Below are 24,553 nucleotides of genomic sequence, written 5' to 3' on the forward strand. Positions count from 1 at the left end.
CAAAAAGTTTGCTCATTAAAATCTGAAATGTTTTCCTGTCTTGTGTACACCTACAGTTCCCTTGATGTGCTCTGATTGTGGGGTTGTTAATGGAATAATCTTCTTGTGAAAAGGGTTCACCTACTGAGCTGTCATTCTGTTTTTCTCTATAATATTTTCTCTTATGTCTATGTTCCTTTTTATTTTTTGGGCTTGTTTCATCAATGTAGCATCCTTCTATATATATACATTTTTTTTTTTTTTTGCATTGGATCATATGCTGAACATTCATGACAGCTCAGTAGGTGAACACTACTGTCTCATCACCTCTGGCAACCATCCCCACCTCCCAATCCCTTTCCTTTTACTGATCTGTAATTACATATGCAGGCAGCCTAAGCCCCCGTTGACTTTGTACTATTTAAACCCAGTGTAATATGCTGCTTCTTCACTGACCTGATGAACAGAGGATCTTGAAAGCTAGTCACAGATGTATTAAGCTGGCCCAATAAAATGGTCTCACCTTCGACTTGTTTATTGAGCCTTAATTCTACATTCAGACAACAAGCGGGGATGACAACTAAATTCAATAAGCGTCCTCCAGAAGTCACGACAGGTTATTCTCACTTTATCCATACCCAGTCAAGTTGGGTTCATCCTTTAGGACTCTCCTTATCACAGCAGATCTCTGCCCCGTGCCACAGCTAAGATCTGAATCGAGGTAATGCATCCGTGTTATAGATATTCATTTAAGATTACAACATTTCATGCTTTCGCTTTCTTTTTTCGTTTCTTTTGCAAATGATTATTCCACTGTCCAGAAAAGCTTGCTCTTGGAGAGTAATAAATTAAAAACATAACATTTAATTACACATTAAACATAAAACCATACAGACTATACCATGCACTAAATCACAAAACCATATAAACTACCCCACACTCTAGGTCATAAAACCATAATAGTAATAAGACAACTCAAAAACACAAAACATAACTAACTACTCCAATCACTGATAGGGTTTATTTATATTCTCTTAGCAAAACAGCACCACTTTACTAGCATTTTGCTTCCTTTATCCCATTTTTTGACTGAGTGGGACATGAGTCGGGGTCAGGCTTGATGATGACAATGTGTAATATCCAGCATGAGACTCGAGCTTCACTTTGAAAAGGCTCTTTCTCATCCTCATTCCATCTCAAGGGATGGAAACTCTGGAGGAAGGATCACTTCCAGCACAGAGGAATGGGACCCATGAGCGAGTCGTTTGAGTGTGACAGAGTGAGCATAGTTTGGAACAAGCTCTGTCGTGAAGCCTGAGAAAGGTGGATTGGCAGAAGGGTGGTTTGGAATGGGAAGATTTTCTTGAGGATGAGAGAAAACATATCAGAATAGAATCCCCATGCTTGCTGAATGTCCGGATTTTTAAAGATTTATGCTGCGGGATATTTTATGTCGTTAATTGTCTATAGTATGCTTCTACCTGAAATTTATTTCGGAAGTCGAAGTGAACAGCTATAGGACTAGAATGAGTGGATTATATGTTTTTATTAAATAATAAAAATAATAAATCAGTGTGAAATCCACAGAGGGATAATTCATCTTTTCCTAGCATAAGCACCCTCTTTTATGTTTACTTCAGTTTCAGTGCTGATTAAGTTTTTAAACTAAATTTCATCATAAACACTCATCTAAAAGCATTTTTTTTAAAATATAAACCAAACTTGTTGATCATACCTCAGCTTCACTCTAAACCAAACCTTTAACACTTAGCCATTCCCATTGTAAACCATCTCTCCTAAACAGTAAGAAGACTTGTTTAGGAGAGATGGTTTATATTGGGAATGTTCAGAAGAAAAACCTTCTGAACATACCCTAGTGTGAAAAGAAACCATTTTGTTCAATTATTCTGCAGTCGCAATGAGAATGGAACTTGCAAAATGTGCCCAATCCAAAGAGAAACCATTCTTTCCTGTACATTAAAATCTCAATCTTAAGAAAAGGCAGAATGATTCCCAGGGCCAGAGAGAGCATTAGACAGACTAGAAGGTCATCTAGGGCGCTAGAAGTGGGTGGGGTGGGGTAGTCGGAGGTCAGGCCAACTGTTGAGAGAGATGACATCACGTGATGACAGACCCTTCCACTGGCACTGATGATCCTTCTATACACGTTGGCTACTAATCTTTTCCTATACAAAAATCATCTAATTTTGATTTTAAGTTATTTCATGTATACCTACTATGATCATATTTGTTAGCAAAATATTCCATAGATTCACCAATAATTGACTGAAGAATCCCTTATGAACCTACAACCGTATGAAAGCAATAAGCATACATTTCAAAGCTCAAGTTAATCCATTCTAGACTCAGACTACCCACAAACCCAGGTCTACACCAGTGTTTTCCAGCCCTCTCCTGGGGGCACACTTGACCCCTCTGGATTTTAGGATATCTGTAATGAATAAGCATGAGATAGATTTGCATACACTGGAGACCCAGTTCTTTGTGGCAGTTCTGAAAGCCTGTCGGGATTAGGTGCGCCTCCAAGAGAGGGTTGGGAAACGCTGATCGACACCGTTTCTTCCCAACTTCTGACTTCAGCACAATGCACACTGGTAGCAGTCTTAAATTAAGTGCTTTTTCTCAGCAAGACACAGTTCTATTTAAAACAGACATCCTCGAACTGGCATGATTCCCAGCTGAGCCATTCACAAACCCAAACTGTGATCTGCACATGCTCTCCCAGAAGTCAGCACATCTGCAAACTACTTGACAGCCTTCTAAATAGAATCCCTCACGTTCCATGAAAAACAATTCGCTGCTGTTCTGCCTGAAATTAGATTCACTTGTACACAGTTTTCTTTACATGTTCTGTTGCATGGAAAGTATCATCATGGCTTTGAACTTACAGCTTCATGCAAGTGAAACATCAGATCTGTCAGGGCCTCACTCCTTTCTCAGCACAACACACCCTGATCTTTACCAACCTCCCTGAACTACAAGTTCCAAGATGCATTTGGAAGGAAAATAAAAATGACAAGGCTGTTTTAATGTTTCACTCCTGAAAATGAGTAAGAGAGTGCTACAGTGTATAGGCAGAAGCTTGGGGGTGGGGGGGCTCAAGGCAATCTGCTGCCTGAGGCGAAGGATGAAATGGTGCCCCCCTCCTCCATGCTGTGGGGTTGTTTCATCCTTCGCCTCAGGCACGAAGAGGACCAGGGCAAGGAGACAGGAGAGGCAGATATACTTTCACCGATACTCTTTCTAGGAAGCTGGCAACCCTGCCACACTCCCGGGAACTCTTTATTTATTTATTTGATTTATATTCCACCTTTAGCTCGGATTACATTCAGGTACTTCCTTGTCCCCAGAGGGCTTGCGATGTAAGGCCTAGATTCATCAAAAAACTATAAATATAATGTTTTTAGAGGGAGAAAGAGAGATATGTAACCTTGTGTTGTATCCGTCGGTCGCAGACAACTGTGACCGCTCTGCCTCACCTCTTTTTTTGCCCTTCTCCTCCTCCATGGGTAAGATGGTTGCCTCCGGTGCCGAGTGCCAAAACCCTCGGTGTCTCCAACTCAGCATGGGTGTCCCCGTCCACCATGCTCCTTCCCGTGGCCTCCTAGGGCACGCACGGGCACGCTGCCTACACTTATCTACACGTCATGGCGGGAACCTCGGGGGCATCCCCACCACATGACGTTCATACCTCCGGGTATTTAAGCCTCCGCTCTACTCAGAACGAACGAGTTAGCAAGGACTTCGGTTTAGCTACTCTGACCACTTCTAAGCTGCACACTTAGACTCCTCGCTACACTCTGGGGTATTTCGCTCCTGAAGAAGCTCTGGGCACCCACTCCTCGGGGGCCTCTTGCTTCCAACTACCCTTCGGGGTTTCTACCACTAACTAGACAACCGCTCCTCGGGGGTCTTTCTTCCCTTTTCAGGATTCTGCGCTTCCAGGTACTTGCTCCTCGAGGGCCTATCCAGCTCAGAGTATCCTGCACCACGGACCTCGGGTCCCACCTTCACCTTCCACCAGGAGGATTCCTGCACTACTCTTCAGGGAGTACCTCTATGATCCAGCTCTCCAATTCCACCCACCAGGTTCGGCTTATCCTGCTCTGCAGAACACTACCAACCTTGTTCATCCGGGTGAGACTCAGTCATCTGAGGCTGTCTGAATGTATTGGCACCTTGCTGGACTTCTGTGCCATATCCTCCTACACTATTACCATCTTTCTACAGCAGTACAATAAAGCTTTCCATCTCCAGTGTCTGCTCTCTGAGTCTAGCCTATAGCTGTGGTTCCCCATGGGGCCCCTCCCCATGGGAGGAGTCATCACCACTGCGACTAAGAGTCCTCACTATGCCTCAAACCCAACATCTTGCTATTTATACCACTGTAAGAGGGGAGACTTTTAATTTGGGGTAGGTTTTGTTTTTTTTTTGGGGGGGGCAGTTTTAGTCAGAGGTACGAACAGCTAAAGTTGACACCAGTGAAGATTTTCTGTCATTTGGAGCAATGAAAGGTAAAAGAGGAGTTGATTTGTATAAGGTACTCTCTACCTAGCTTGATTGAAGCTAGGTAGAGAGTACACATAAAATTAAGGTCCTAATGATAAATGACCCTGTAAGTTTGTACCTGAGGCAATGAAGAGTGAAGTGATTTGCCCAAGGTCACAAGGAGCAGCAGCAATGGGATTTGAACCCTGGCTTCCCTTGTTTGCTGCCTGCTGCTGTAGCCACTTGGTTACTCCTCCATTCCCTAGTGCCTGCCTCCCAGCCTTCCCCAGGATCTGCCCCATGGGGATGTGAGGTCGGTGAATGGTGGCACACTCTCTTAGGGCCCATGCAAGGGTATCAGATGCCCTACATGAACCTTACAGCCTTTCGTTCCCCCTTCCCTCCCCACAGCATTAAAAATTATGCATTCTTTTCCATTTTCAAATTTATTAACCACTTCCCCAACCTAAAAAAGGGAGATTGTATATGAAGAAGGGACATTCAAAATACAATATTCTGAAGTAAAAATATCACTTACAACAACATATATATTATACAGGCATACACTGCAAAAAAGACAAAGACACTTTCAATAATAGTTTAATAGACTTAATGAACCAGTAGTTGTGGTGTATTTCGATTTTCAGAAGGCATTTTACAAGTCCCTCATGAGAGGCTTAAATCATCAATCATCCAATGTACATGAAGATTGGAAGGTGGTCAATTTAACCCCAATATTTAAAAAAGGATCCAGGGGTGATACGGGAAACTATAGACCGGTGAACCTGACTTCAGTGCCAGAAAAAATTGTGGAAAATGTTATAAAGAATAAAATCACAGAACATTTAGATAGATATGGTATGATGGGAGACAGCCAACATGGATTTACCCAAGGTGAGTCTTGCCTCACAAATCTCCTACATGTTTTTGAAGGGGTGAGTAAACATGTGGACAAAAGGTGAACTGGTAGATGTGGTATATTTGGATTTTCAGAAGGCATTCAAGAAAGTCCCGCATGAGAGGCTTCTAAAAAAAACTAGAATGTCATAGGATAGGAGGTGATGACCTTTTGTGGATTGTAAATTGGTTAAAAGAAAGGAAACAGAGAGTAAGATTAAATGGTCAGTTTTCACAGTGGAAAAGGGTAAACAGTGGAGTGCCTCAGGGATCTGTACTTGGACCGGTGCTTTTTAATATATTTATAAATGATCTGGAAAGGGTAACGACAAGGGAGGTAATCAAATTTGCAGATGACATATTATTATTCAGAGTAGTTAAATCACAAGCAGATTGTGATAAATTGCAGGAGGACCTTGTGACACTGGAAGATCGGGTGTCCATATGACAGATAAAATATAATGTGGACAAGAATAAGGTGATGCATTTAGGGAAAAATAACCCTTGCTGTAGTTACACAATGTTAGGTTCCATATTAGGAGTTACCATCCAGAAAAAAGATCTGGGCATCATAGTTGATATTACATTGAAATCGTCATCTCAGTGTGCTATGGTGGTGAAAAAAGCATGTTAGGAATTATTAGGAAGGGAATGAAGCGATGGATGTAATAATGCCTCTGTATCACTCCATGGTGAGACCACACCTTGAATATTGTGTACAATTCTGGTTGCCGCATCTCAAAAAAAGGTATAGTTGCGATGGAGAAGGTACAGAGAAGTGCAACCAAAATGATAAAGGGGATGGAACAGCTCCCCTATGAGGAAAGGCTGAAGAGGTAGGGCTGTTCAACTTGGAGAAGAGACGGCTGAGGGGGGATATGATAGAGGTCTCTAAAATCAATGAGAGGTCTAGAGCAGGTAAATGTGAATCTGCTATTTATTCTTTTGGTTAATACAAAGACTAGGGGACACTCCATGAAGATAGCAAAAGTACATTTAAAACTAATCAGAGAAAATTCTTTTCACTCAACACACAATGAAGCTCTGGAATTTGATGTGGTTAAGGCAGATAGTATAGCTGGGTTTAAAAAAAGATTTGGAGGAGAGGTCCATAAACTGCTACTTATCGATAGGGAATAGCCACTGCTTGTTGCCAGTTATTAGTAGCATGAGATATATTTAATGTTTGGATACTTGCCAGGTACTTGTGGCTTGGATTGGCCACTGTTGGAGACAGAATACTGGACTTGATGGACCTTTGTTCTGACCTAGTATGGCATATTTTATGTTCTTATGTACCTTATGGTATTAGGCCTCTGGTAAAGTGCACTAGGTATGGACTTGGACCACAGAAAGCCAGGAATAAACTGAACTACAATTCCAGTATAGTAAGCTTTCCGTATCATAATTGCCAGCACTCAAACAGGACCAACCCTATCTATGAAAAAGCAACATTGCAAATATTACACCTGTCCTAAACAATACACCTCCTATTAGGAAAACATAATAAAGCCAGGTTGTTGTAAATCCCTACACAGAAACTACATGCTAGCAGAATAACTAAAGCTTATGGGGCAGATTTTCAAAGACCTATGGGGCGGATTTTAAGAGCCCTGCTCGCCTAAATCCGTCCAAAACCGGGCGGATTTAGGCGAGCAGGGCCCTGCTCGCCGATAAGCCTATTTTACATAGGCCTACCGGCGCGCGCAGAGCCCCGGGACTCGCGTAAGTCCCGGGGTTTTCGGAGGGGGCGTGTCGGGGGCGGGCCCGAACCGCGCGGCGTTTTCGGGGCGTGTCGGGAGCGTTCCGGGGGCGTGGCTACGGCCCGGGGCGGCCCGGGGGCGTGGCCGCGCCCTCCGGACCCGCCCCCAGATCGCGTCCCGGCGCGCTAGCGGCCCGCTGGCGCGCGGGGATTTACTTCTCCCTCCGGGAGGCGTAAATCCCCCAACAAAGGTAAGGGGGGGGTTTAGACAGGGCCGGGCGGGTGGGTTAGGTAGGGGAAGGGAGGGGAAGGTGAGGGGAGGGCAAAAGAAAGTTCCCTCCGAGGCCGCTCCGATTTCGGAGCTGCCTCGGAGGGAATGGGGGTAGGCTGGCCTGGAGCGCCAACAAAAGTACGCCTATTCGCGGTTTTTGAAAATCTACCCCTATGTGTATACATCCAGGAGGATTTACGCGTGTAGGGGGGTTACGCGTGCCGGGCCTATTTTGGCCTGGCGGCGCACGTAAAGCCCCGGGAAGCGGGTAAGTCCTGGGGCTTGAGAAAAGGGGTGGGGTGGGGGCAGAGCATTTGCCGCTGTGTCAGAGCTCGTGTGCTGGCAATCAGCCAGTGCGCTCAACTTGCGCCTGCGCTGGAGGCAGGCGCAAAATGTAAAATAAAGATCAGATTATAACATGCCTGCGCGCTCTTGTTATAAAATCCGGCTTATATGTGTGCGCGCCGGGTGGTGCACACACATATAAGCCGCGCGCGCTCCATTTAAAATCTACCCCTCAGTCACACAAACAGAACACAGACTCTCACCAATTACAGAATAAGGAGACCATAAAATATAAATTGAAATGTGCAGACAAAAACTGAACTGGAAATCACAAGAAGCCAAACTCTGCTTGTAATGCAAATACAATCAAGAAATATAAAACATTAAACATACAATAAAAAAATGTGTCAAATCAACTCATAAAAAAACAGCAGTCAATAATTAAAAATACAAATTCAAATGTTTAAAATATTACCAAACACTAATAAAATAATTAAAATATTTCAAAACAGCAGACACATCACATCCAATAATTAAAACTAACAAGGATAAAAACCATCTCCCACGCTCCATACCTGGGAACTTTAGTCCTCCTGAGATTGTCATAGACTTCAACTCTCTCTCACACACATTCACACACTCACACGACACACCTACTCATGCACACACACACACACACCCTCTCATGCACACACACATCCTCACACCACACACCTTCTCATGCACACACACATCCACACACCCTCTCATACACACACATACCTTCTCATGCGCACACATACACATACACACACCCTCTCATAGACACACACATTCTCACACCATATACCATCTCATACACACACACACACCTTCTCAAGCACACACATCCACCCTCTCATAGACACACACACACACCTTCTCATACACACACACACATCCTTTCATACACACTCACACCACCCACCCTCTCAAATCCACACACACACACACACGCTCTCATACATACATACCTCCACCCATCCTATCATACGTACCACACACACCCTCTCACCCTCTTATACACACATACACACCAGCACACCCTCCCTCTCATATGCACACCCTCACCCATCCATACACACACACACACACTTTCATATATATACATATACACACACACACACACACCTTCTCATATACACACACCTTCTCACACATACCCCCATCTATCCTCTCACACATACCCCCATCTATCCTCTCATATACACACCCATCCAGCTTCTGATATATATATATACACACACACACACACCCATCCCCCTCTCATGTACACACACACTCCCTCGTATACACATATATATGTGTATACGAGGGAGTGTATATGCTGTGGTTCATCTAGGGCATCTGATACCCTTGCATGGGCCCTAAGGGAGTGTGCCACACTCAGACTCCCACCATTCATCGACCTCACATCCCCATGGGGCAGATCCTGGGGAAGGCTGGGAGGAGTGTATACATATACACACACCCTCTCATACATACACATACAACCCTCATACATGTATACACAGTCACCCTCTCATACATATATACACACACACACACACTCATCCTCCCTCACATACACATAAACTCATACACACACCAGAACCATACATATACATACCCTAACCCACCCACCCTTTCATACATACACACACACATCCACCCTCTCTCTCATGCTCACACACATCCTTTCATACACACACACCACACACTTTCTCATGCATTCACACACCCTCTTATACACACACACACTCACACCTTCTCATGCGCACACACACACACCCTCTCATATACACACATACCTTCTCATGCGTGCACACACACATACACACACCCTCTCATAGACACACACTCACATTCTTTCATATCCACACACACCCTCTCATATCCACACACCTCCACTCACTTTCCCACTCACTCTCTTATATACACATACACACCAGCACACCCACCATCTTATATACACACACATATACCCACCCTTCCTCTCATATGCACACCCACACCCATCCATACACCCACACACACATTTTCATATATATATATATATATATATATATATATATATATATACACACACACACACACACACACACACACACCTTCTCATACATGTACACACATACCCCACCTATCCTCTCATATACACACCCATCCACCTGAGATATATATATACATACACACACCCTCCTATACACATACATACACACACATACATACACACACCCTGTCATACATACACACACAACCCTTATACACGTATACACACAGCCAATCTCTCATACATATATACACACACTCATCCACCCTCTCATACACATAAATTCATACACACACCATAACCATACATATACACTCTAACCCACCCACCCTCTCATACACACACATCCACCCTCTCTCTCACACACCCACCCACCCTCACACTCATATATATACATACCCATCTACTCATACATGCACACACCCAGGCTCTCATATACATACATCCCACCCCCCACCCACACTATACCTTATCATAATACCACACAGACCCCCTCACTCTCCCTCTTATATACACACATACCCACCCACACACCCGCTCATACACACATACACACACCCTCCCTCTCATACGCATACCTACCCTCTCTTACACATACATACACACACACCTACCCACTCATACATACACACCCACCCACTCTCTCGTATATACGCACACTCACCCACCCTTTCATACACCTACACACACACACACACCCCCCGTTTCAAGCACAAAGTCTCTCTCACACACAAGCACTAACTTTCACAGGGCCAGTCTCTTTCACACACACACTTTGGACCTTTTATCTGGCAGCACTGCAGGCCCTTTTCTGCTGCCAGCTGTGGGGAAAAACGCTGGCGGCACCACATGCCATTTTCTTTTGCTGGCTGCGGGGGAAATGCAGATGGCACCGCAGGGCTGCTTCTTCAGCTGCTGGATCGGCCTTTTGCTGGTTGGGAGTGGGAGCCCCACCAGCACGTGACAGTTCTGCGATGGCGCGGGGCCTTTCTTTTGCTAGCGGGCAGTGGAATCCCCACCGGTCCATCACTGCTCCATGCTGCCAGTACTGCGGGTTTTTCTGCTGGCGCTGGTGTTGGCTTGAATGAAGGGTGAGGCAGCTGTGGGCAGGAAGCTTCCAGTGGGCAATTTTGCTGCCTCACAAACTTGCCACCTGAGGCGGTCGCCTCACCCTGCCTCATTATAGAACCGGTCCCTGCAGAAAGTGCTGAGAGAGGCTTTTCTCTTGTGAAAGAGAGAGAGATCTTGTCTGGCTGTAGATGGATTCGAAACAAACTTTCACAAGTTTAATTAGGTAATGTCCTGTGATAAGCCCTCATCATGGAATATCTCCAGTCATGGCACATTCTTTTCATTTATTCTGCTGTGGGAGTTGGTGGCTCAGCCTTAGTTAGTGTTTGATGATGTGCTTAAAGTAGGTCTCAGAAGAGCAATAACCAGATGACTAAAACATACTCCATGCTGTATATAGGATAGTTTGAGAGCTTAATCTATTCTGGTTAAGCCCGAGACAATTCATTTTAATGTCGTCAGGGAAAGGTGAAACTGAGAGGGAAAACTGGCTGGATAGCTAATGTTAGACACCTTGTCCTGAAAATTAAGTAGAGGTAGCGAGAAGAGTAATGTCTTTATTCAGTTCCATCTGCAGGCTCTGCACATTTTCAGTACAGTAATTATCCCTGTCAGATTCCATAAAATGCTTTTAATAGAGCCGAAATGCTTAACACAGATCCATGCAGAGGAATGGCCATAGTAACAAAGTAAATGATGGTCCATCCAACCTGTCCAGTTCTGATTCTTACAATTTGGGTAGATAAGCATATAAAGCCCCATTCTCAGCTCAACACCAGCTCATATCTTTTATCTGAACTTTCATCCCCTGTTCTAGTACTACCCTCAATATCAGTGCCAGGTACACCCAGAATGTGTTAGAGTACTGGCCTCTATCACCTCCACTGGGAGGCCATTTTAGATGTTGTCACTTTCTTCTTTGATTCTTGCAAGACAGATATTAAATCCAACACCCAAATCCCCTTCAATGTCTTGTAATCAAGTTTTGTAATAATCCACACAGCTACCAAACCTAGAGAAGCAATTGGCCAAAACATCCATCTTTCCCATGCTCACTGAGGTTTGGGTTGTAACTATGGTCACACCATACAGGTTACCCTATTCAGGGGTGGAACTATAATGAGGCAGGGTGAGGCGGCCACTTCAGGCGGCAGAATTTTGAGGCAGCAAAAAAATTGCCCCTCTCAGAACGCCACTGTGGCGTCCGCCTCATCCTGCCTGCCCCTACCGTGGCTGCCGACCCAGGCCGGCGGCGGCAGAAAAGAGGAGGGTCGCTGCCGCAGGCCGCCGCAGTGGAAGAGGGCCGCTGCCGCCGGAGGCCAGGCTGGTGGCATGAAGGAGGGAGGAAGGATGGGCGAGGCGAGCGGGGTGGGGTGAGCAGGGGTCAGAGCGAGAGGGGGTGGAGCAAGGGGGGGCTCCATCTCGTCCCTCCCCTCAGGCAGCAGATTGCCTTGAGCCGCCCCTGACCTTCTTGGAAACCTGGTGCATTCTTGCTACTGCTGTTTGATTTGTAACATGTGAAGATGACATAATATGGATCCAAAGTTACACAACCCAGTAACATGCTTTACAGTACTAGCATGATCATATAATTGTCCAAACATTAGACTTCATCATAGAATGGAAGGCAACTCAGGTTCTTCCTGGTTGCCAGATATAATATGAGCCTCTGGTGAACCGGTAACTTGACCCCCACTCCCCCTTTCAATTCGTTCTTTTAATTGACCGTTTCAAAATTTAATTTAAAAAAAACCCTCTTGGCTCCTCGTGCGTTGCCAGGACGATGGATCAATATCGATCCTGGTTGGCCTCCCTTTCAAATTTGGCTCCTCCCCTGTCTTCTCTATATTTTGGTTGTCCCCCCCATTCAGCCCTTCCCAGCCCGGTGAACGTTTCCATCTCCCACCCTCCACTCTCTTGGTTTTTCAGTTGTTGATGATATACTGTTATTGGTTGCTATTGTTGTTTCTTTCAGCCTTCATGCTATTTTGTCACAGCAGGCGGGGTACCCGAGCAGGAATGTAAACTCTGTATGATTTGGAATTTCTTTGGTTTGTATTGTGCTGTAGGGTCTGGGATCAGCCCTGTGGGATTGGCTCCTTGCTGACTGTGTCGGGGGCCTGTGGACAAGGGGCCTACAGGTCAGGTGACCTGGGGGTAGTATTAAATTGCTGGGCTGTGACGGTTGACCTATGTTGGAGTGTTTTTTCTGAATATTTATATATAATGCTTTTTTTGTTTGGCCCGGGTACTTGATTGTATTAAAGCCGTGGCCTTTGACCTCCCAAACTTGGTTTATATAGAATTATTTATGTTTGTGAGGGAAGGGGTGGGAGGGTGCGAGGCGAGTCCCGAGTGTCTTCCTAATATAGTTCGGCCATATGATTGTAGCTCTCTGGCACTTTCTCAGATTAGATGCTTTCCAATCAGTTAATAAGATGTGTTTTGGGATAAATCTTTTTGGTCCTCATGCCAGTCATACATAACGACATTCTTATGGTAAGAGACACCGCCAACCACACACACATCAGCTCAGAAGATGGGAAGGGTGCAGACCAGCACACACATTTCGTTTAGAGTAGTAATAGCATGCGCCAAGGTGCTTACTTTGATAAAATCTCATTTTATTAAAACGTAATATCAATTTCAGACAAAATAACACGAGTCTCCACAGTCAGATTTAGGATTACCAAATGGTGAAGGCAGCTCCGGTTTTGAACTTCCTTCCAATTGCATGCGGGGACTTGAGATCATGGGTTTTTGGGGGTTTTTTTTAAGGTAATGAGGAGTATAAGTCCATGGCTCTAATAATGAAATAGAAACAAGAAACCCAGGACTGGTTTGATTTATCTTTGCTTAAATCTTGGAGCAACTGTATTTTTTTTTATTGTGAAAAGTGTTTCTCTTCTTGAAGCCCAAGCTGCTCCTAGTCTATGCTTGGGAGGCTGCGGGCCCTGCGTCTCTCAGCCGTTCTCCATTAGAGAGAATAAAATGTGCTCCTGCAGCAGTCATGCAGTGCAGTAACCTTCACAGTCCCCTCTGTTCCTTACTAACAGGCCGATTCAGTAAAGTCCACGGGAGAGCGGGCGAATGCCTGCTCTCCCGGTGCACGCACAGGCCACTCGCCTGTGCACGCGATTCAGTATTTAAATTAGGTCCGACGGTAGAAACGGGCAAAAGGAGGCGCTAGGGACTCTAGCGCGTCCCTAGCGCCTCCTTTTGGCCCGGAGCGGCAGCTGTCAGCAGGTTTGACAGCCAATGCTCAATTTTGCCAGCATGGGTTCTCGAGCCCGCTGACAGCCACAGGCTCGGAAACCGGACGCCGGCAAAATTGAGCATCCAATTTTCGACCCGACAGCTGCGGGCTGACTTCAAAATTTATTTATTTATTTATTTATTTTTACACTTTTTACACCCTTCGGGACCTCCGACTTAATATCGCCATGATATTAAGTCAGAGGGTGCACAGAAAAGCAGTTTTTACTGCTTTTCTGTGCACTTTCCCGGTGCCCGAAGAAATTAGCGCCTACCTTTAGGTAGGCACTAATTTCTGAAAGTAAAATGAGCGGCTTGGCTGCACATTTTACTTACTGAATCGCGCGCGAATACCTAATAGGGCCATCAACATGCATTTGCATGTTGAGGACGCTATTAGGTTCGGCAGGTTGGACGCATGTTTTCCGCCCCTTACTGAATAAGGGGTAAGGGAAAACGCACGTCCAATGGCAGGTAAACAGTGCGCTCCATCGGAGCGCACTGTACTGTATTGGCCCGTGAGAGAGTACTGGGCAGATCACTGACTCTCTATGCAGCTGGTAATACCAGTAGGTAATAATATGGTGTATGGATGATGTAATTACACCACTGATGCACTGTCCTTCAATTGAGTCTAGCAAAGTTCTCCATTCCATCAAAGAGCACTGGTAACATCAGTCACTCAAGCTTTGCTATGAAGTCACCCCAATGATCATCAGTAATCTATGATAGTTTATTTCCTACATTTTATGCAATAATGTAGAATATGCGAAGGCAATAATTTTTCTACCCCAAAATACTTAAAGGAAGGTAAACCGAGAGTGATTAGACATATAAGGGATGAAAATGGAAAATTTTGCAAAGGCAATTTAAGAGACATAAGCAAGGTGAAAAGAGTGGTGTGACCAGCAGGTAGACTCTGCTGGTGTTTTGTTACCTCAGTGCACTGTGGAAAATTATAACCCGCTAACTAACCTCATGACTTCACCCAAAGCGGCAGCCAGAACTCATTTCCAGTGCATTATCTCATAAGTTATGTCTTTGAGAACTCACAGAGCAGGACGTGTTCTTCAGAACAATTCAGTTGTTTGCCGCATTTCAAATATTGATGTGAAATTCTGCTTAGAAACCTTCTTCCATTTCATCAAAGCAGTATTACTTTTACTAAACATAGTTTAGATTATTCAGTTCTGATTTATATTTGTTCAATGGCGGTCAATTTCATACCAAGAGGTGCTCGCCAGGCCCAGGCAGTATAGGCAATTGCAAATTTTGAAGGTGCTAAATAACCAAACCATATGTCTGAAGGAGGTGCCTGCTCCTGCCGGCCACTTCAAAGAGAATTTGGGGGGGGGGGTGGGGGTAAAGGAACTTCCCTCACTTTCTGCTCTCCAGATTCTCCTACTCCCCACTCTCCATCAATGCCGTCTATGGATGCAAAACTCTTGAATCTGGCCCTAGCGCTCACCAGCTCTCTGCCTCCCTTTGCAAGACATTCATTGGTTTCTTAAAATTATTTAATGGGATTTGCAGGAGCCCTCTACAACATAATCACTGTTTATTTTTTTTCTTTCTGAGAAGAAATTAACATTTAAGGTTTGTGAAATCTCCTGCTCAGCCACTCTTCATCGTTCTGAATCTAAGTTCATTGGGGCTTTGCTGTCCGAACCTTATCGGACACCCCATGCGGGCATCACTCTGACACATGACAAAGCATGAATTAGTGCATTAAACAGTATATCTGGGGTCATCTCCACTGTTCTGTACTAGAATGGGAATATTTAGAGGTTACTATTCCTACTCTATTATTTCTAAAGCATAATTTTACAAATACATAGAGCTTGCAATCTAGCCTGTGCGTATAAGAGGCAGTCCCTGCTCCACAGAGCTTGCAATCTAGCCTGTGCTATAAGAAGCATTCCCTGCTCCATAGAGCTTGCAATCTAGCCTGTGTGTATAAGAGGCAGTCCCTGCACCACAGAGCTTGCAATCTAGCCTGTGTGTATAAGAGGCAGTCCCTGCACCACAGAGCTTGCAATCTAGCCTGTGCTATAAGAGGCAGTCCCTGCTCCACGGAGTTTGCAATCTAGCCTGTGCTATAAGAGGCAGTCCCTGCACCACATAGCTTGCAATCTGGCCTGTTATGAAGCAGCCCCCGCTCCACAGAGCTTGCAATCTAGCCTGTGCTATAAGAGGCAGAGGCAGTCCCTGCTCCACAGAGCTTGCAATCTAGCCTGTGCTATAAGAGGCAGTCCCTGCTCCACAGAGCTTGCAATCTAGCCTGTGTGTGTATAAGAGGCAGTCCCTGCTCCAGAGCTTGCAATCTATGTGCTATGAGGCAGTCCCTGCTCCATAGAGCTTGCAATCTAGCCTGTGCTTTAAGAGGCAGTCCCTGCTCCAGAGCTTGCAATCTAGCCTGTGTGTATAAGAGGCAGTCCCTGCTCCACAGAGCTTGCAATCTAGCCTGTGCATATAGCTTCTTTTTAGTTAAACTACTGCACCGTGCTTTAAAGAAAGAAAGAGTATGAGAATACTTTTTTTTTTTTTTTTTTGCTGTTCTGCCTCTTATCCAGTTTTGGCTTTATGTTCTGTGCCCTGATTTTGTTTCTACATTGTGGTGTGGAAATTCATGTTTGCCAGGGAACAAATGAAATTTAATTTATGAAAAGAACGTGACTTGTTATGTATTTGTTTTTCTGTAAAAATTTAGGTTGACTAAGCAAATGGGCAGGGAGCAGAAAAGAAGCAGAATTACTTAAAAAAAAAAAATGACAGCAGCAGCAGTGCGTGAAGCAGTGGGAGCAGTCCTCCTGCCACCTAGCTGTCCCCGAGCATTGGCATGGATTTTGCACGCGTAAACCTGAAGTTATCAGCGTGCAACTGATATCTGGTTTATGGGGACTGAAGTTTAGCGGCTCTTTTACTCCAGACCGCAGGAGAGGGGGAGGGGGCAGCATCAGCCGTGTGCTGTGCCATCTTGGCATGGGAAATTAAGCTAAGAGGTGGCTCGGGTGGGACCTGAGCAGATTGGCAGACGGTGGGTTAAAAGCCCAGAGCTCACTATACAGGTGCCCGGACGCTGATAACATGAACACGACCGAGATTTTCCAGAGACTTTTCTTCTTTCCTGTCTTGGCTGCTTGCCTGCTGGCGGAGGGTTCATCTCCAAGGCTAAACAGGTGGGAGCTGAGGAGGGAGCGGAAGGTTAGCGCGCTCTTTATCAATGGAGGTTTTTCCTCCTCCTTTATTTAAAGCGCGCGGTCCAAGGTGCTGACTTCAGCTGCGAGCGGCTTCCTGGCTGAGTCAGCCGGCACATTCCTGATCTCCCAGAGGAAAGGACTGGAGGTCTGATTGCCTGGAAGCTCCCTGCTATTAACCAGAGAAAGGGAAAAACCGGTGCTTAATAAAACTGGACAATGCTCCAAGTAGGAAGCCACCTGCTGAAACTTTTCCGAGCTCTTTATTTTATCCTTTTCACACAGCAGTAGAAAAAAAATAAGGAAGGCACTTCTGCCTAGCTAACGCAAAAAGATGTGCAGGATTCTCAGGTGCAGCTGTGTGTCTGACCCTGCCATCCCCAGGGAAGGCAGGGAAAGGAAATGGTGTAGTCTGGCTGTTGGTCAGTATTGGGTTAGACGCGCCAAAGTGCCCTGTTCACTTACTCCTGAGTTTGTGGCTGGAACACATTTTTACTGAGGACCATTTGAATGTTCTAAACCAGTTCTCCGCACGCAGTCCGTGGGTCCCACCTGACTAGTCTGATTGGCAAGAGAGCCATAAGGAATATGCATGAGATGTATTTGCATACATTAGTAGCAGTGCATGTAATATAGCCACAATAAGCATGCTACTTTATGCAACTGTGCTACAGACGTTTGTAACACTTGGCGCAGAATCAATCCAGGGGACCTTTGTTCTAGCCACAGTCTCCCCGTGGCAGCTCAAGGGTAGATTTGGCAGCCAGAGTTAGAACATTCTGTGGCAAAGTTTCTGAAATTCCATGACAAGTCTACAGCACATTTGCATACATTTGAATTATTTTGCATAATAAATATGGTAGATTAATTTTGCATAATATCAATTGGTTTTCCCACCTATTTTGTGCATAAATAATTTATTTTGTTCTTTTGACAGTTTTATGGGTGGGGAATATCATGTGAGAGGGAAGGGTGAAAGAGGAGATTCCAGGGATTGTGAGAGAAGAAGAGGGATTAGGATGAGGATAAGAGGAGGTTCTGGGATCTTGGGAGGGTTCAGGAGAGAAGACATAGAAGTGTGTGTCCTTCTCCTGTCCACTTACATCCCCCCCTTAAGTCCTCACCATCCTCTCTCCCCACCACACACACACACACTCACTCTCCCCATCCCCTCTATAGCTCCCCCAATCTCCCTTCCCCCTTATTATTCAAGCCAGCAGGAGGAGCAGAAAAGTAGAAGCAGCACCTTGGCCACACTGTACTGCTGCATGCTCAAAGCAGCATTTAGGCCGCAGGTGGCAGAGGAGAAGGACATGGCCCAAGGTGGTACCTCTTTCTGTTGCTCAATTATCTTGGGTGTGAGGGGAAACTGGGCAGGATAAGAGGGAGGGAGTTACAGATTGCCCCCGCCTCCTCAATGTGGTTCAGCTCCTGGTATCCTATGGCAATTCCACAGGGACAAGCTATTTCTGCAGCATGCAGGGCCATAGCATCCACAGTGCACTGTGGAGCACAGGCACCACCAACTTCAAAGTGAGGTGTGCCGTACACTACCAACTTTGGGTGCTATCGCCTTCTCTCCAGCTCTCCCCCGCAGTCTGGAACAATTGGTTCTCATGGCCCGTCAGTCACATGCCTATCCCATGCCAGTGCTGGGACTCTCACTCACCGACCCTGGCACGGTGCTGTCTCCATAATTCTTACCTCACACTACAGTCTCCTACCTGTCTTTTCTTCTTCCAAAAGGTCTCCATCTTAACTTCCTCTTGTCTTTCCTTTCATCTCTGCTCCAGTTTCCTCTCTTCCCATTCCAATCATCTATCTCTCCCATCTAACATGTTTCTCCTTTCCTAATCTTCTTCTCTGCAACCTTTCTTCTTTCCTTCTCCCTACTATTGTCTGTGTCCCCCCCCCCCCCCCCCCCCCCCAACAACCCTGTCTCTTTCCTCGGGAAACAATGAATTGGAATAGTTCTCAATTTGTTTGTACAGCAGTTTAACTTATGATACAAAAACTCAATAGGGAACTCCTTAGCTAGGGCGGCTATGCCAGTCTCCAGCTGCTCCAATACAAGAGTTGGAAGGGAGGGATTTCACTATGTGATTGATTCCCTGCCTTCATGAGTAGAGGCTGTCTTTTTTCTATAAAAAGGTATTTCATTTTGCTCCCGGCATTCTGACTTATATTGCAGATGACGCCGCACTCTATATCTGGTTGGGCGGGGGGAGTTGGCATTCACACATCTAGGAGTTGGCTGAGAAAGATCCTCCAGGGTGAAGATTCCACAGGGGAGAACTGCATGAACCTCCCAAGGAGCTCAAAGCCACCTAGATAGGGAGTGAGCTCATTTTCACCTGCTCCATGCTGGCTCCGTGCTCCTACATGCTTTACCTTCCTTCTCTCGCTCCCTGTCGCTGTGTGACAAGAAACGTCCACTCACTCACCATACCTGGGGACTTCTGATGCTGATCTCCCTGAGCCTGCGAGCTGCCCACAAACGTCCTCCTCTCTCCTATGCACGCACGCTCACTCCTTTCCCCTGTCTAATACTTCCATGCTCTAGCATGTTCACTGTCACTCACACACGCTCTCTGCATTTCATTAACTCGTTCACTCACTTTCTCCCCTCCATAGTGTAACAGTCTCCTCCGTCAGGCCTGCCTGACCAATGGGGCTCCTTCTCCTCTCTTTTTCGGGCTGCTCCTTCTTGAGCCCAGAAGAAGGGGACGTTTTTCTTGCCCACGTGACACGACTTCCTCTTCCGGGGCTGCTTCAGCTGCAGCTGGCAGAGTTTTCAGGTGTTTTTTTGACTCCAGGAGAAACTCTGGGTTCTACCACAAGGGGTCTGCATGCAGGGGAGCGGTGGGACATACCACTTTAAACCAGGAGTTACATAAACGCTGCAGGAAATCTGCCGCTTACATCAGTTTGTTAACTGCAGTGTTTCTTTAGCTCTGTTAGTGACAGCTTTTGTAAAATGTATATTTTTTTTAGCAATAAAGTTTAGTGACCCCCAGGGGTACGAATAGCTCTTTATAAATAATTACACTATTATGTTTAATCTATGGATCCCTGTGCACTGCAGAGTTTTTTCTGATGTGACAAGTGCAATAAACATACTGATACAATGCGTAGGGACATAGAACATGAGGGCAGACAAGTATTGTAAGGTTCATCCATTCTGCCCAATTCCATTTCTGGAGCGATGCCATAGACCCCAGCTGATCTCTGGCCTTACCTAAATTCTTTGTAACCAGGCTTTTTATCTCCACCACTTCCACTGGGAGCCATGCCAATGCATCCACCACCCTTTCCATTTGGCTTCCTTTCTCTCTGGCTGATCCACAATAGAATTCAATCTAAGAGCAGTCTTGAGAAGCAGTGGATGCAGTGGCACTTCTCTCCCCAGCTCAAAATGAATTGAAAAAGAGAATGCTTGAAGTAGTGCATGATGGCACATTTCATTCGGGCTGAGGAAGTAAGAGTGGCAGGGGCGAGCAGCGTGGATGCAGGCTGCTTCGCCCACTCCACTCAAAACCGCTGCAGGGAGCGGGGGCGACAGAAGCTCCCACTTCACCTCTGTCCCTCTTCCAGGTGCTTGACCGTATGCATGGCCACACGTTGTTTATTTATTTACTTAAGTGCATACGGACGGATGGACGGACAAACCGTCAACGCTAAGCGCTGTTGCTTGTTGTGGAATGTGCCTAAAATGACATACAGCAGAGCTGCTTCCACTCTCTGCCTTTGTGAGTTTTGCCCAGAGTATTTATTTCGGCTATAATTTTTACTGCGGCTGTGGCAGACCCTCTCAGTCTGGCCACTGGATGCCACTACCCCGGTCACCCATACACTTCAGTCCCTCCCACCTAGAGCTCCTGATTGGATGACTCAGTGCGGTTTAGCTCAGCCATGTTATTGATCAGGGGGTTCGGTCAGAGGAAGCAGTCAGCTGGAAAGGATGTATTTTTTTCCACACTCTGGTAGGGCCTCCTGGCTTTGCCCTAAGGAGTTTTCTTTCAGAGGGGATAGCTCATCGTGCACTCCCTGCCAGAGGGTCCTTCTTATTTTGAGTCACAGAATGACAGAGGGTTGAGCCTGATAACCCTTTAGGGGCAAAAGGGCTCTCACCAGGGGGCAAGACCTGTGAGCCTGCTCTAAACCCTGGGTGTACCAGCACCAGTGATGGATCCTGCTGCGAGAGACGGTGAAGGCTAGAGGAGTTTCTCTGTTTGGAAGGAACCGAGGTTCCCTCTGTTTCTTTGGGGAAAGTCATCCTCGCTGGCCGTACTCAAGGGACAGGGGCTGAAGCCCAGCGAGCCCATTCTCAACCTGAATTTGGCAAGCACCTGTGACAGCATGGAGGACACCAGTCTAAGAAGATGTATCTGGTTAAGCATTAAGGGGCAGATTTTCCATAGGATTTACACGCGTGGGGGGGGGGGGGGGATTGTTTACGCACGCTAGGCCTATTTTATAAAGGCCCGGAGACGCGCGTAAATCCCCCGGGACGTGTCTAATCCCAGGGCTTCAAAAAAGGGGCGGGGCAAGAGGCCTCCGGCACAGCAACCATTTGCCGCTGTGTCGGAGGATTGCGTGCCGGCAGGCAGGTAAAATAAAGGTCGGGGGGTTAGAATAGGGCTAGCGGGTGGGAAGGTTAGGGGAAGGGGTAGGAAGGATAGAGTAGGGGGAAGGGAAGTTCCCTCACAGGCCGTTCCTAAATTGGAGCAGCCTGTGAGGGAGTGGGTGAAGGCTGCGAGCGTTGGCGCGCACAAGATGCACTAGTGTGCACCCCCTTGTGCGTGCTGACCCCCGATTTTATAACATGCGCGCACCTGCGCGTTCATGTTATAAAATCAGGCGTCCATGTGCGCGCCAGGTAGCTCGCACGCACATGGACGCTGGCGCGTAGCTTTTAAAATTTACCCCTAAGTATTTTTTGTATTTTGAGATAAGTGGGGAGGTTTTTGGATTCCCCTTTCCCTACTGGGATTGCAGTGCTGAGGAATAGCCTGATCCCCCCTAATTTTTCCACAAGAGAAATCCCAGAAGTAAGTGCTAAGGATAAAGGAGAAGTTGAACTGAAGTAAGAAAGAGCAAGAGAAGGAGACCCCATCCGGATCTCTGCACATCAAGGACTCAGGACAGGCTGGGTGTCCGGGGACCCTCTCAGTAGGATTCCACGGGATAGTCACTGAAAAAGTAAGCGCATTTAAATTCACCATGGGCTCTACCCAGAGGTCTGTAATAAGGACACTTATCTGCACAGAAAGAAAGCCTGTAACTATAGTCAGATGTACGCGCATCATTTTGGACAAATGGACTTTATTTAACTTTATGAATCAGTAAACTATTATTTTACACCCAGTCCTGCTCCTGTCTAATTCTTACAGCCTCTCACCTGATGAGGAGCACCTATAGTCCAACACACACACACACACACCCACACACACACACACCCACACACACACATAGGTGATCTTCTTTCATTGTCTGGGCCATAAGCGAGAGTCCCCGCCCCCCACCCCCCCAGGGATTAAGAGTCAGCATGGGAGTGAATGGTTAGCTGGAGCAGCCCCAGAATATATAAATTAGATTGTGTGCCCTTGGGACTTAACACACCTCAAGTAAGGGTTAAGCAACCTGCCTGCTTTTGTTGCCATAGATTGGTTTCAAACTCATTCCTGGCTTTCTCAGAAACCTTTTCCTTATTTGATTTATAGCACACAGTGCTACAAAGTTAGGTTTTGCTTTTCTGACCCTTACCGTGGTCCTAAGCAGAGCGCATCGAGTTGGGCGACAGGAAGCTAGCAACAGACAGAAGTCGCATGATGACAGAAGATTTATTTGTAATGATCTTTCACAGTTGTGCAAACAATTAGCACACATTGCACATAACATGACAGAAAGACAACATAATGACTTGCATAGTGGTTAAAACATGAATACGAGATTCAAGCAATATCAGCTTCAGTTCTGAAAAGAATCCTAAGTTTTCTTCATGGACAGGTTTGTGCATATTTCATGGAATGCACCAGGTAGTCTGGTTTAAGAATTTGATAAATGGGCATGCTGGGTAATATGACTGGTCCTGGCTCACTGTTGGATTTGAGATGATTACAGCAGTACAGGGGGAAGGTGCCGTGAAGAAGAAAGAAGTAGTATAATCCACAGGGCCCTCTGGTGATGAAAACACACTCAGTGTTGATCCCACTTGATAGCAAAATAAACACAACAACATGCTAGATTATTGCTCCTATATGATTCTCTATTTACTTAGAGGTACAAAGTAGCTAAGTATTTACATCAGAGCATGATGTTCCTATGAAGGTTGTGGCAATAAAGATATTACTAGAGCAAGAAGTAGGGGTGTACAGTGGGGTTTTTTTTTGTGTGTGTGTCATTTTTGTATCGTTTTTTGCTCAATTTCATTTTTATAATGTTTTGTTTTTTTATTTGTTTTTACCTAATTTCGTGGTTAGTGCGCACTCAGTTCTGTTGGTACACACTAACACAAAAAAATAACAAAATTTCTGTGGTTTTTTTTTTCGTTTCATAGTTCCAATGAAATGAAACGAAATAGACAATGTAATTTTCTTGTATTTCGTTTTCAACAAGTGCACATCCCTACAAAAAAGGTCCTTCCTTTCCTCCAAAACTATCTTCACATACTTCCTGTCTAGTTACCAACTTTTTTCCCACACAGGGATTAATACATGATTTGTACATATCCTAAACTGGATAGATCAAGTTGTTTAAAACATAAAAACATAGAATATAACAGCAAACAAAACCATATGGCACATAGAGTCTGCCCATCCACACCTCTTGCTAAGCTTTACAGTCCCTTCTCTCTCTCAGAGATCCTCTAGGCTTATCTTAAGCTTTCTTGAATTCTGATACTCCCCTCATCTCCACCAGCTAGAGAACTGGATCAGGGAAAAGCAGTCAATGTAATTTACTTGGATTTTAGTAAAGCTTTTGATACGGTCCCACACAGAAGATTCATCAACAAAATGAGAAGCTTGGGAGTCAGCTCCAAGTTGTTGGCGTGGATTACAGACTGGTTGACGGATAGAAGACAATGGGTGATGGTAAATGGAGCCTACTCTGAAGACAGAATGGTGTTAAGTGGAGTGTCACAGGGATCGGTGTTGGGACTGGTTCTTTTCAACATCTTTGTGAGTGACATTGCGGAAGGGATAGAAGCTAAAGTTTGTCTATTTGCAGATGATACTAAGATCTGCAACAGAGTGGACATGCTGGAAGGAGTACAGAGGATGAGACGGGATTTAAGAAGGCTGGAAGAGTGGTCGAAGATATGGCAGCTGGGATTCAAT

The 24,553-nt window shown here is 45.6% G+C and overlaps 1 long non-coding RNA gene across 1 annotated transcript in view; it reads right to left on the reverse strand.

The window, feature by feature from the left end:
• Nucleotides 1-254: 254 nt before the first annotated feature.
• LOC115093302 overlaps nucleotides 255-24,553 on the reverse strand; it is a 33,893-nt gene continuing 9,594 nt past the window's right edge. Inside the window, exon 3 of the long non-coding RNA XR_003857273.1 lies at nucleotides 255-811. This is a non-coding gene — a long non-coding RNA (uncharacterized LOC115093302). The remainder of the gene's footprint in view (nucleotides 812-24,553) is intronic.

The sequence above is a fragment of the Rhinatrema bivittatum genome, chromosome 6 (genome assembly GCF_901001135.1).
Source record: "Rhinatrema bivittatum chromosome 6, aRhiBiv1.1, whole genome shotgun sequence".
NCBI lineage: Eukaryota > Metazoa > Chordata > Amphibia > Gymnophiona > Rhinatrematidae > Rhinatrema > Rhinatrema bivittatum.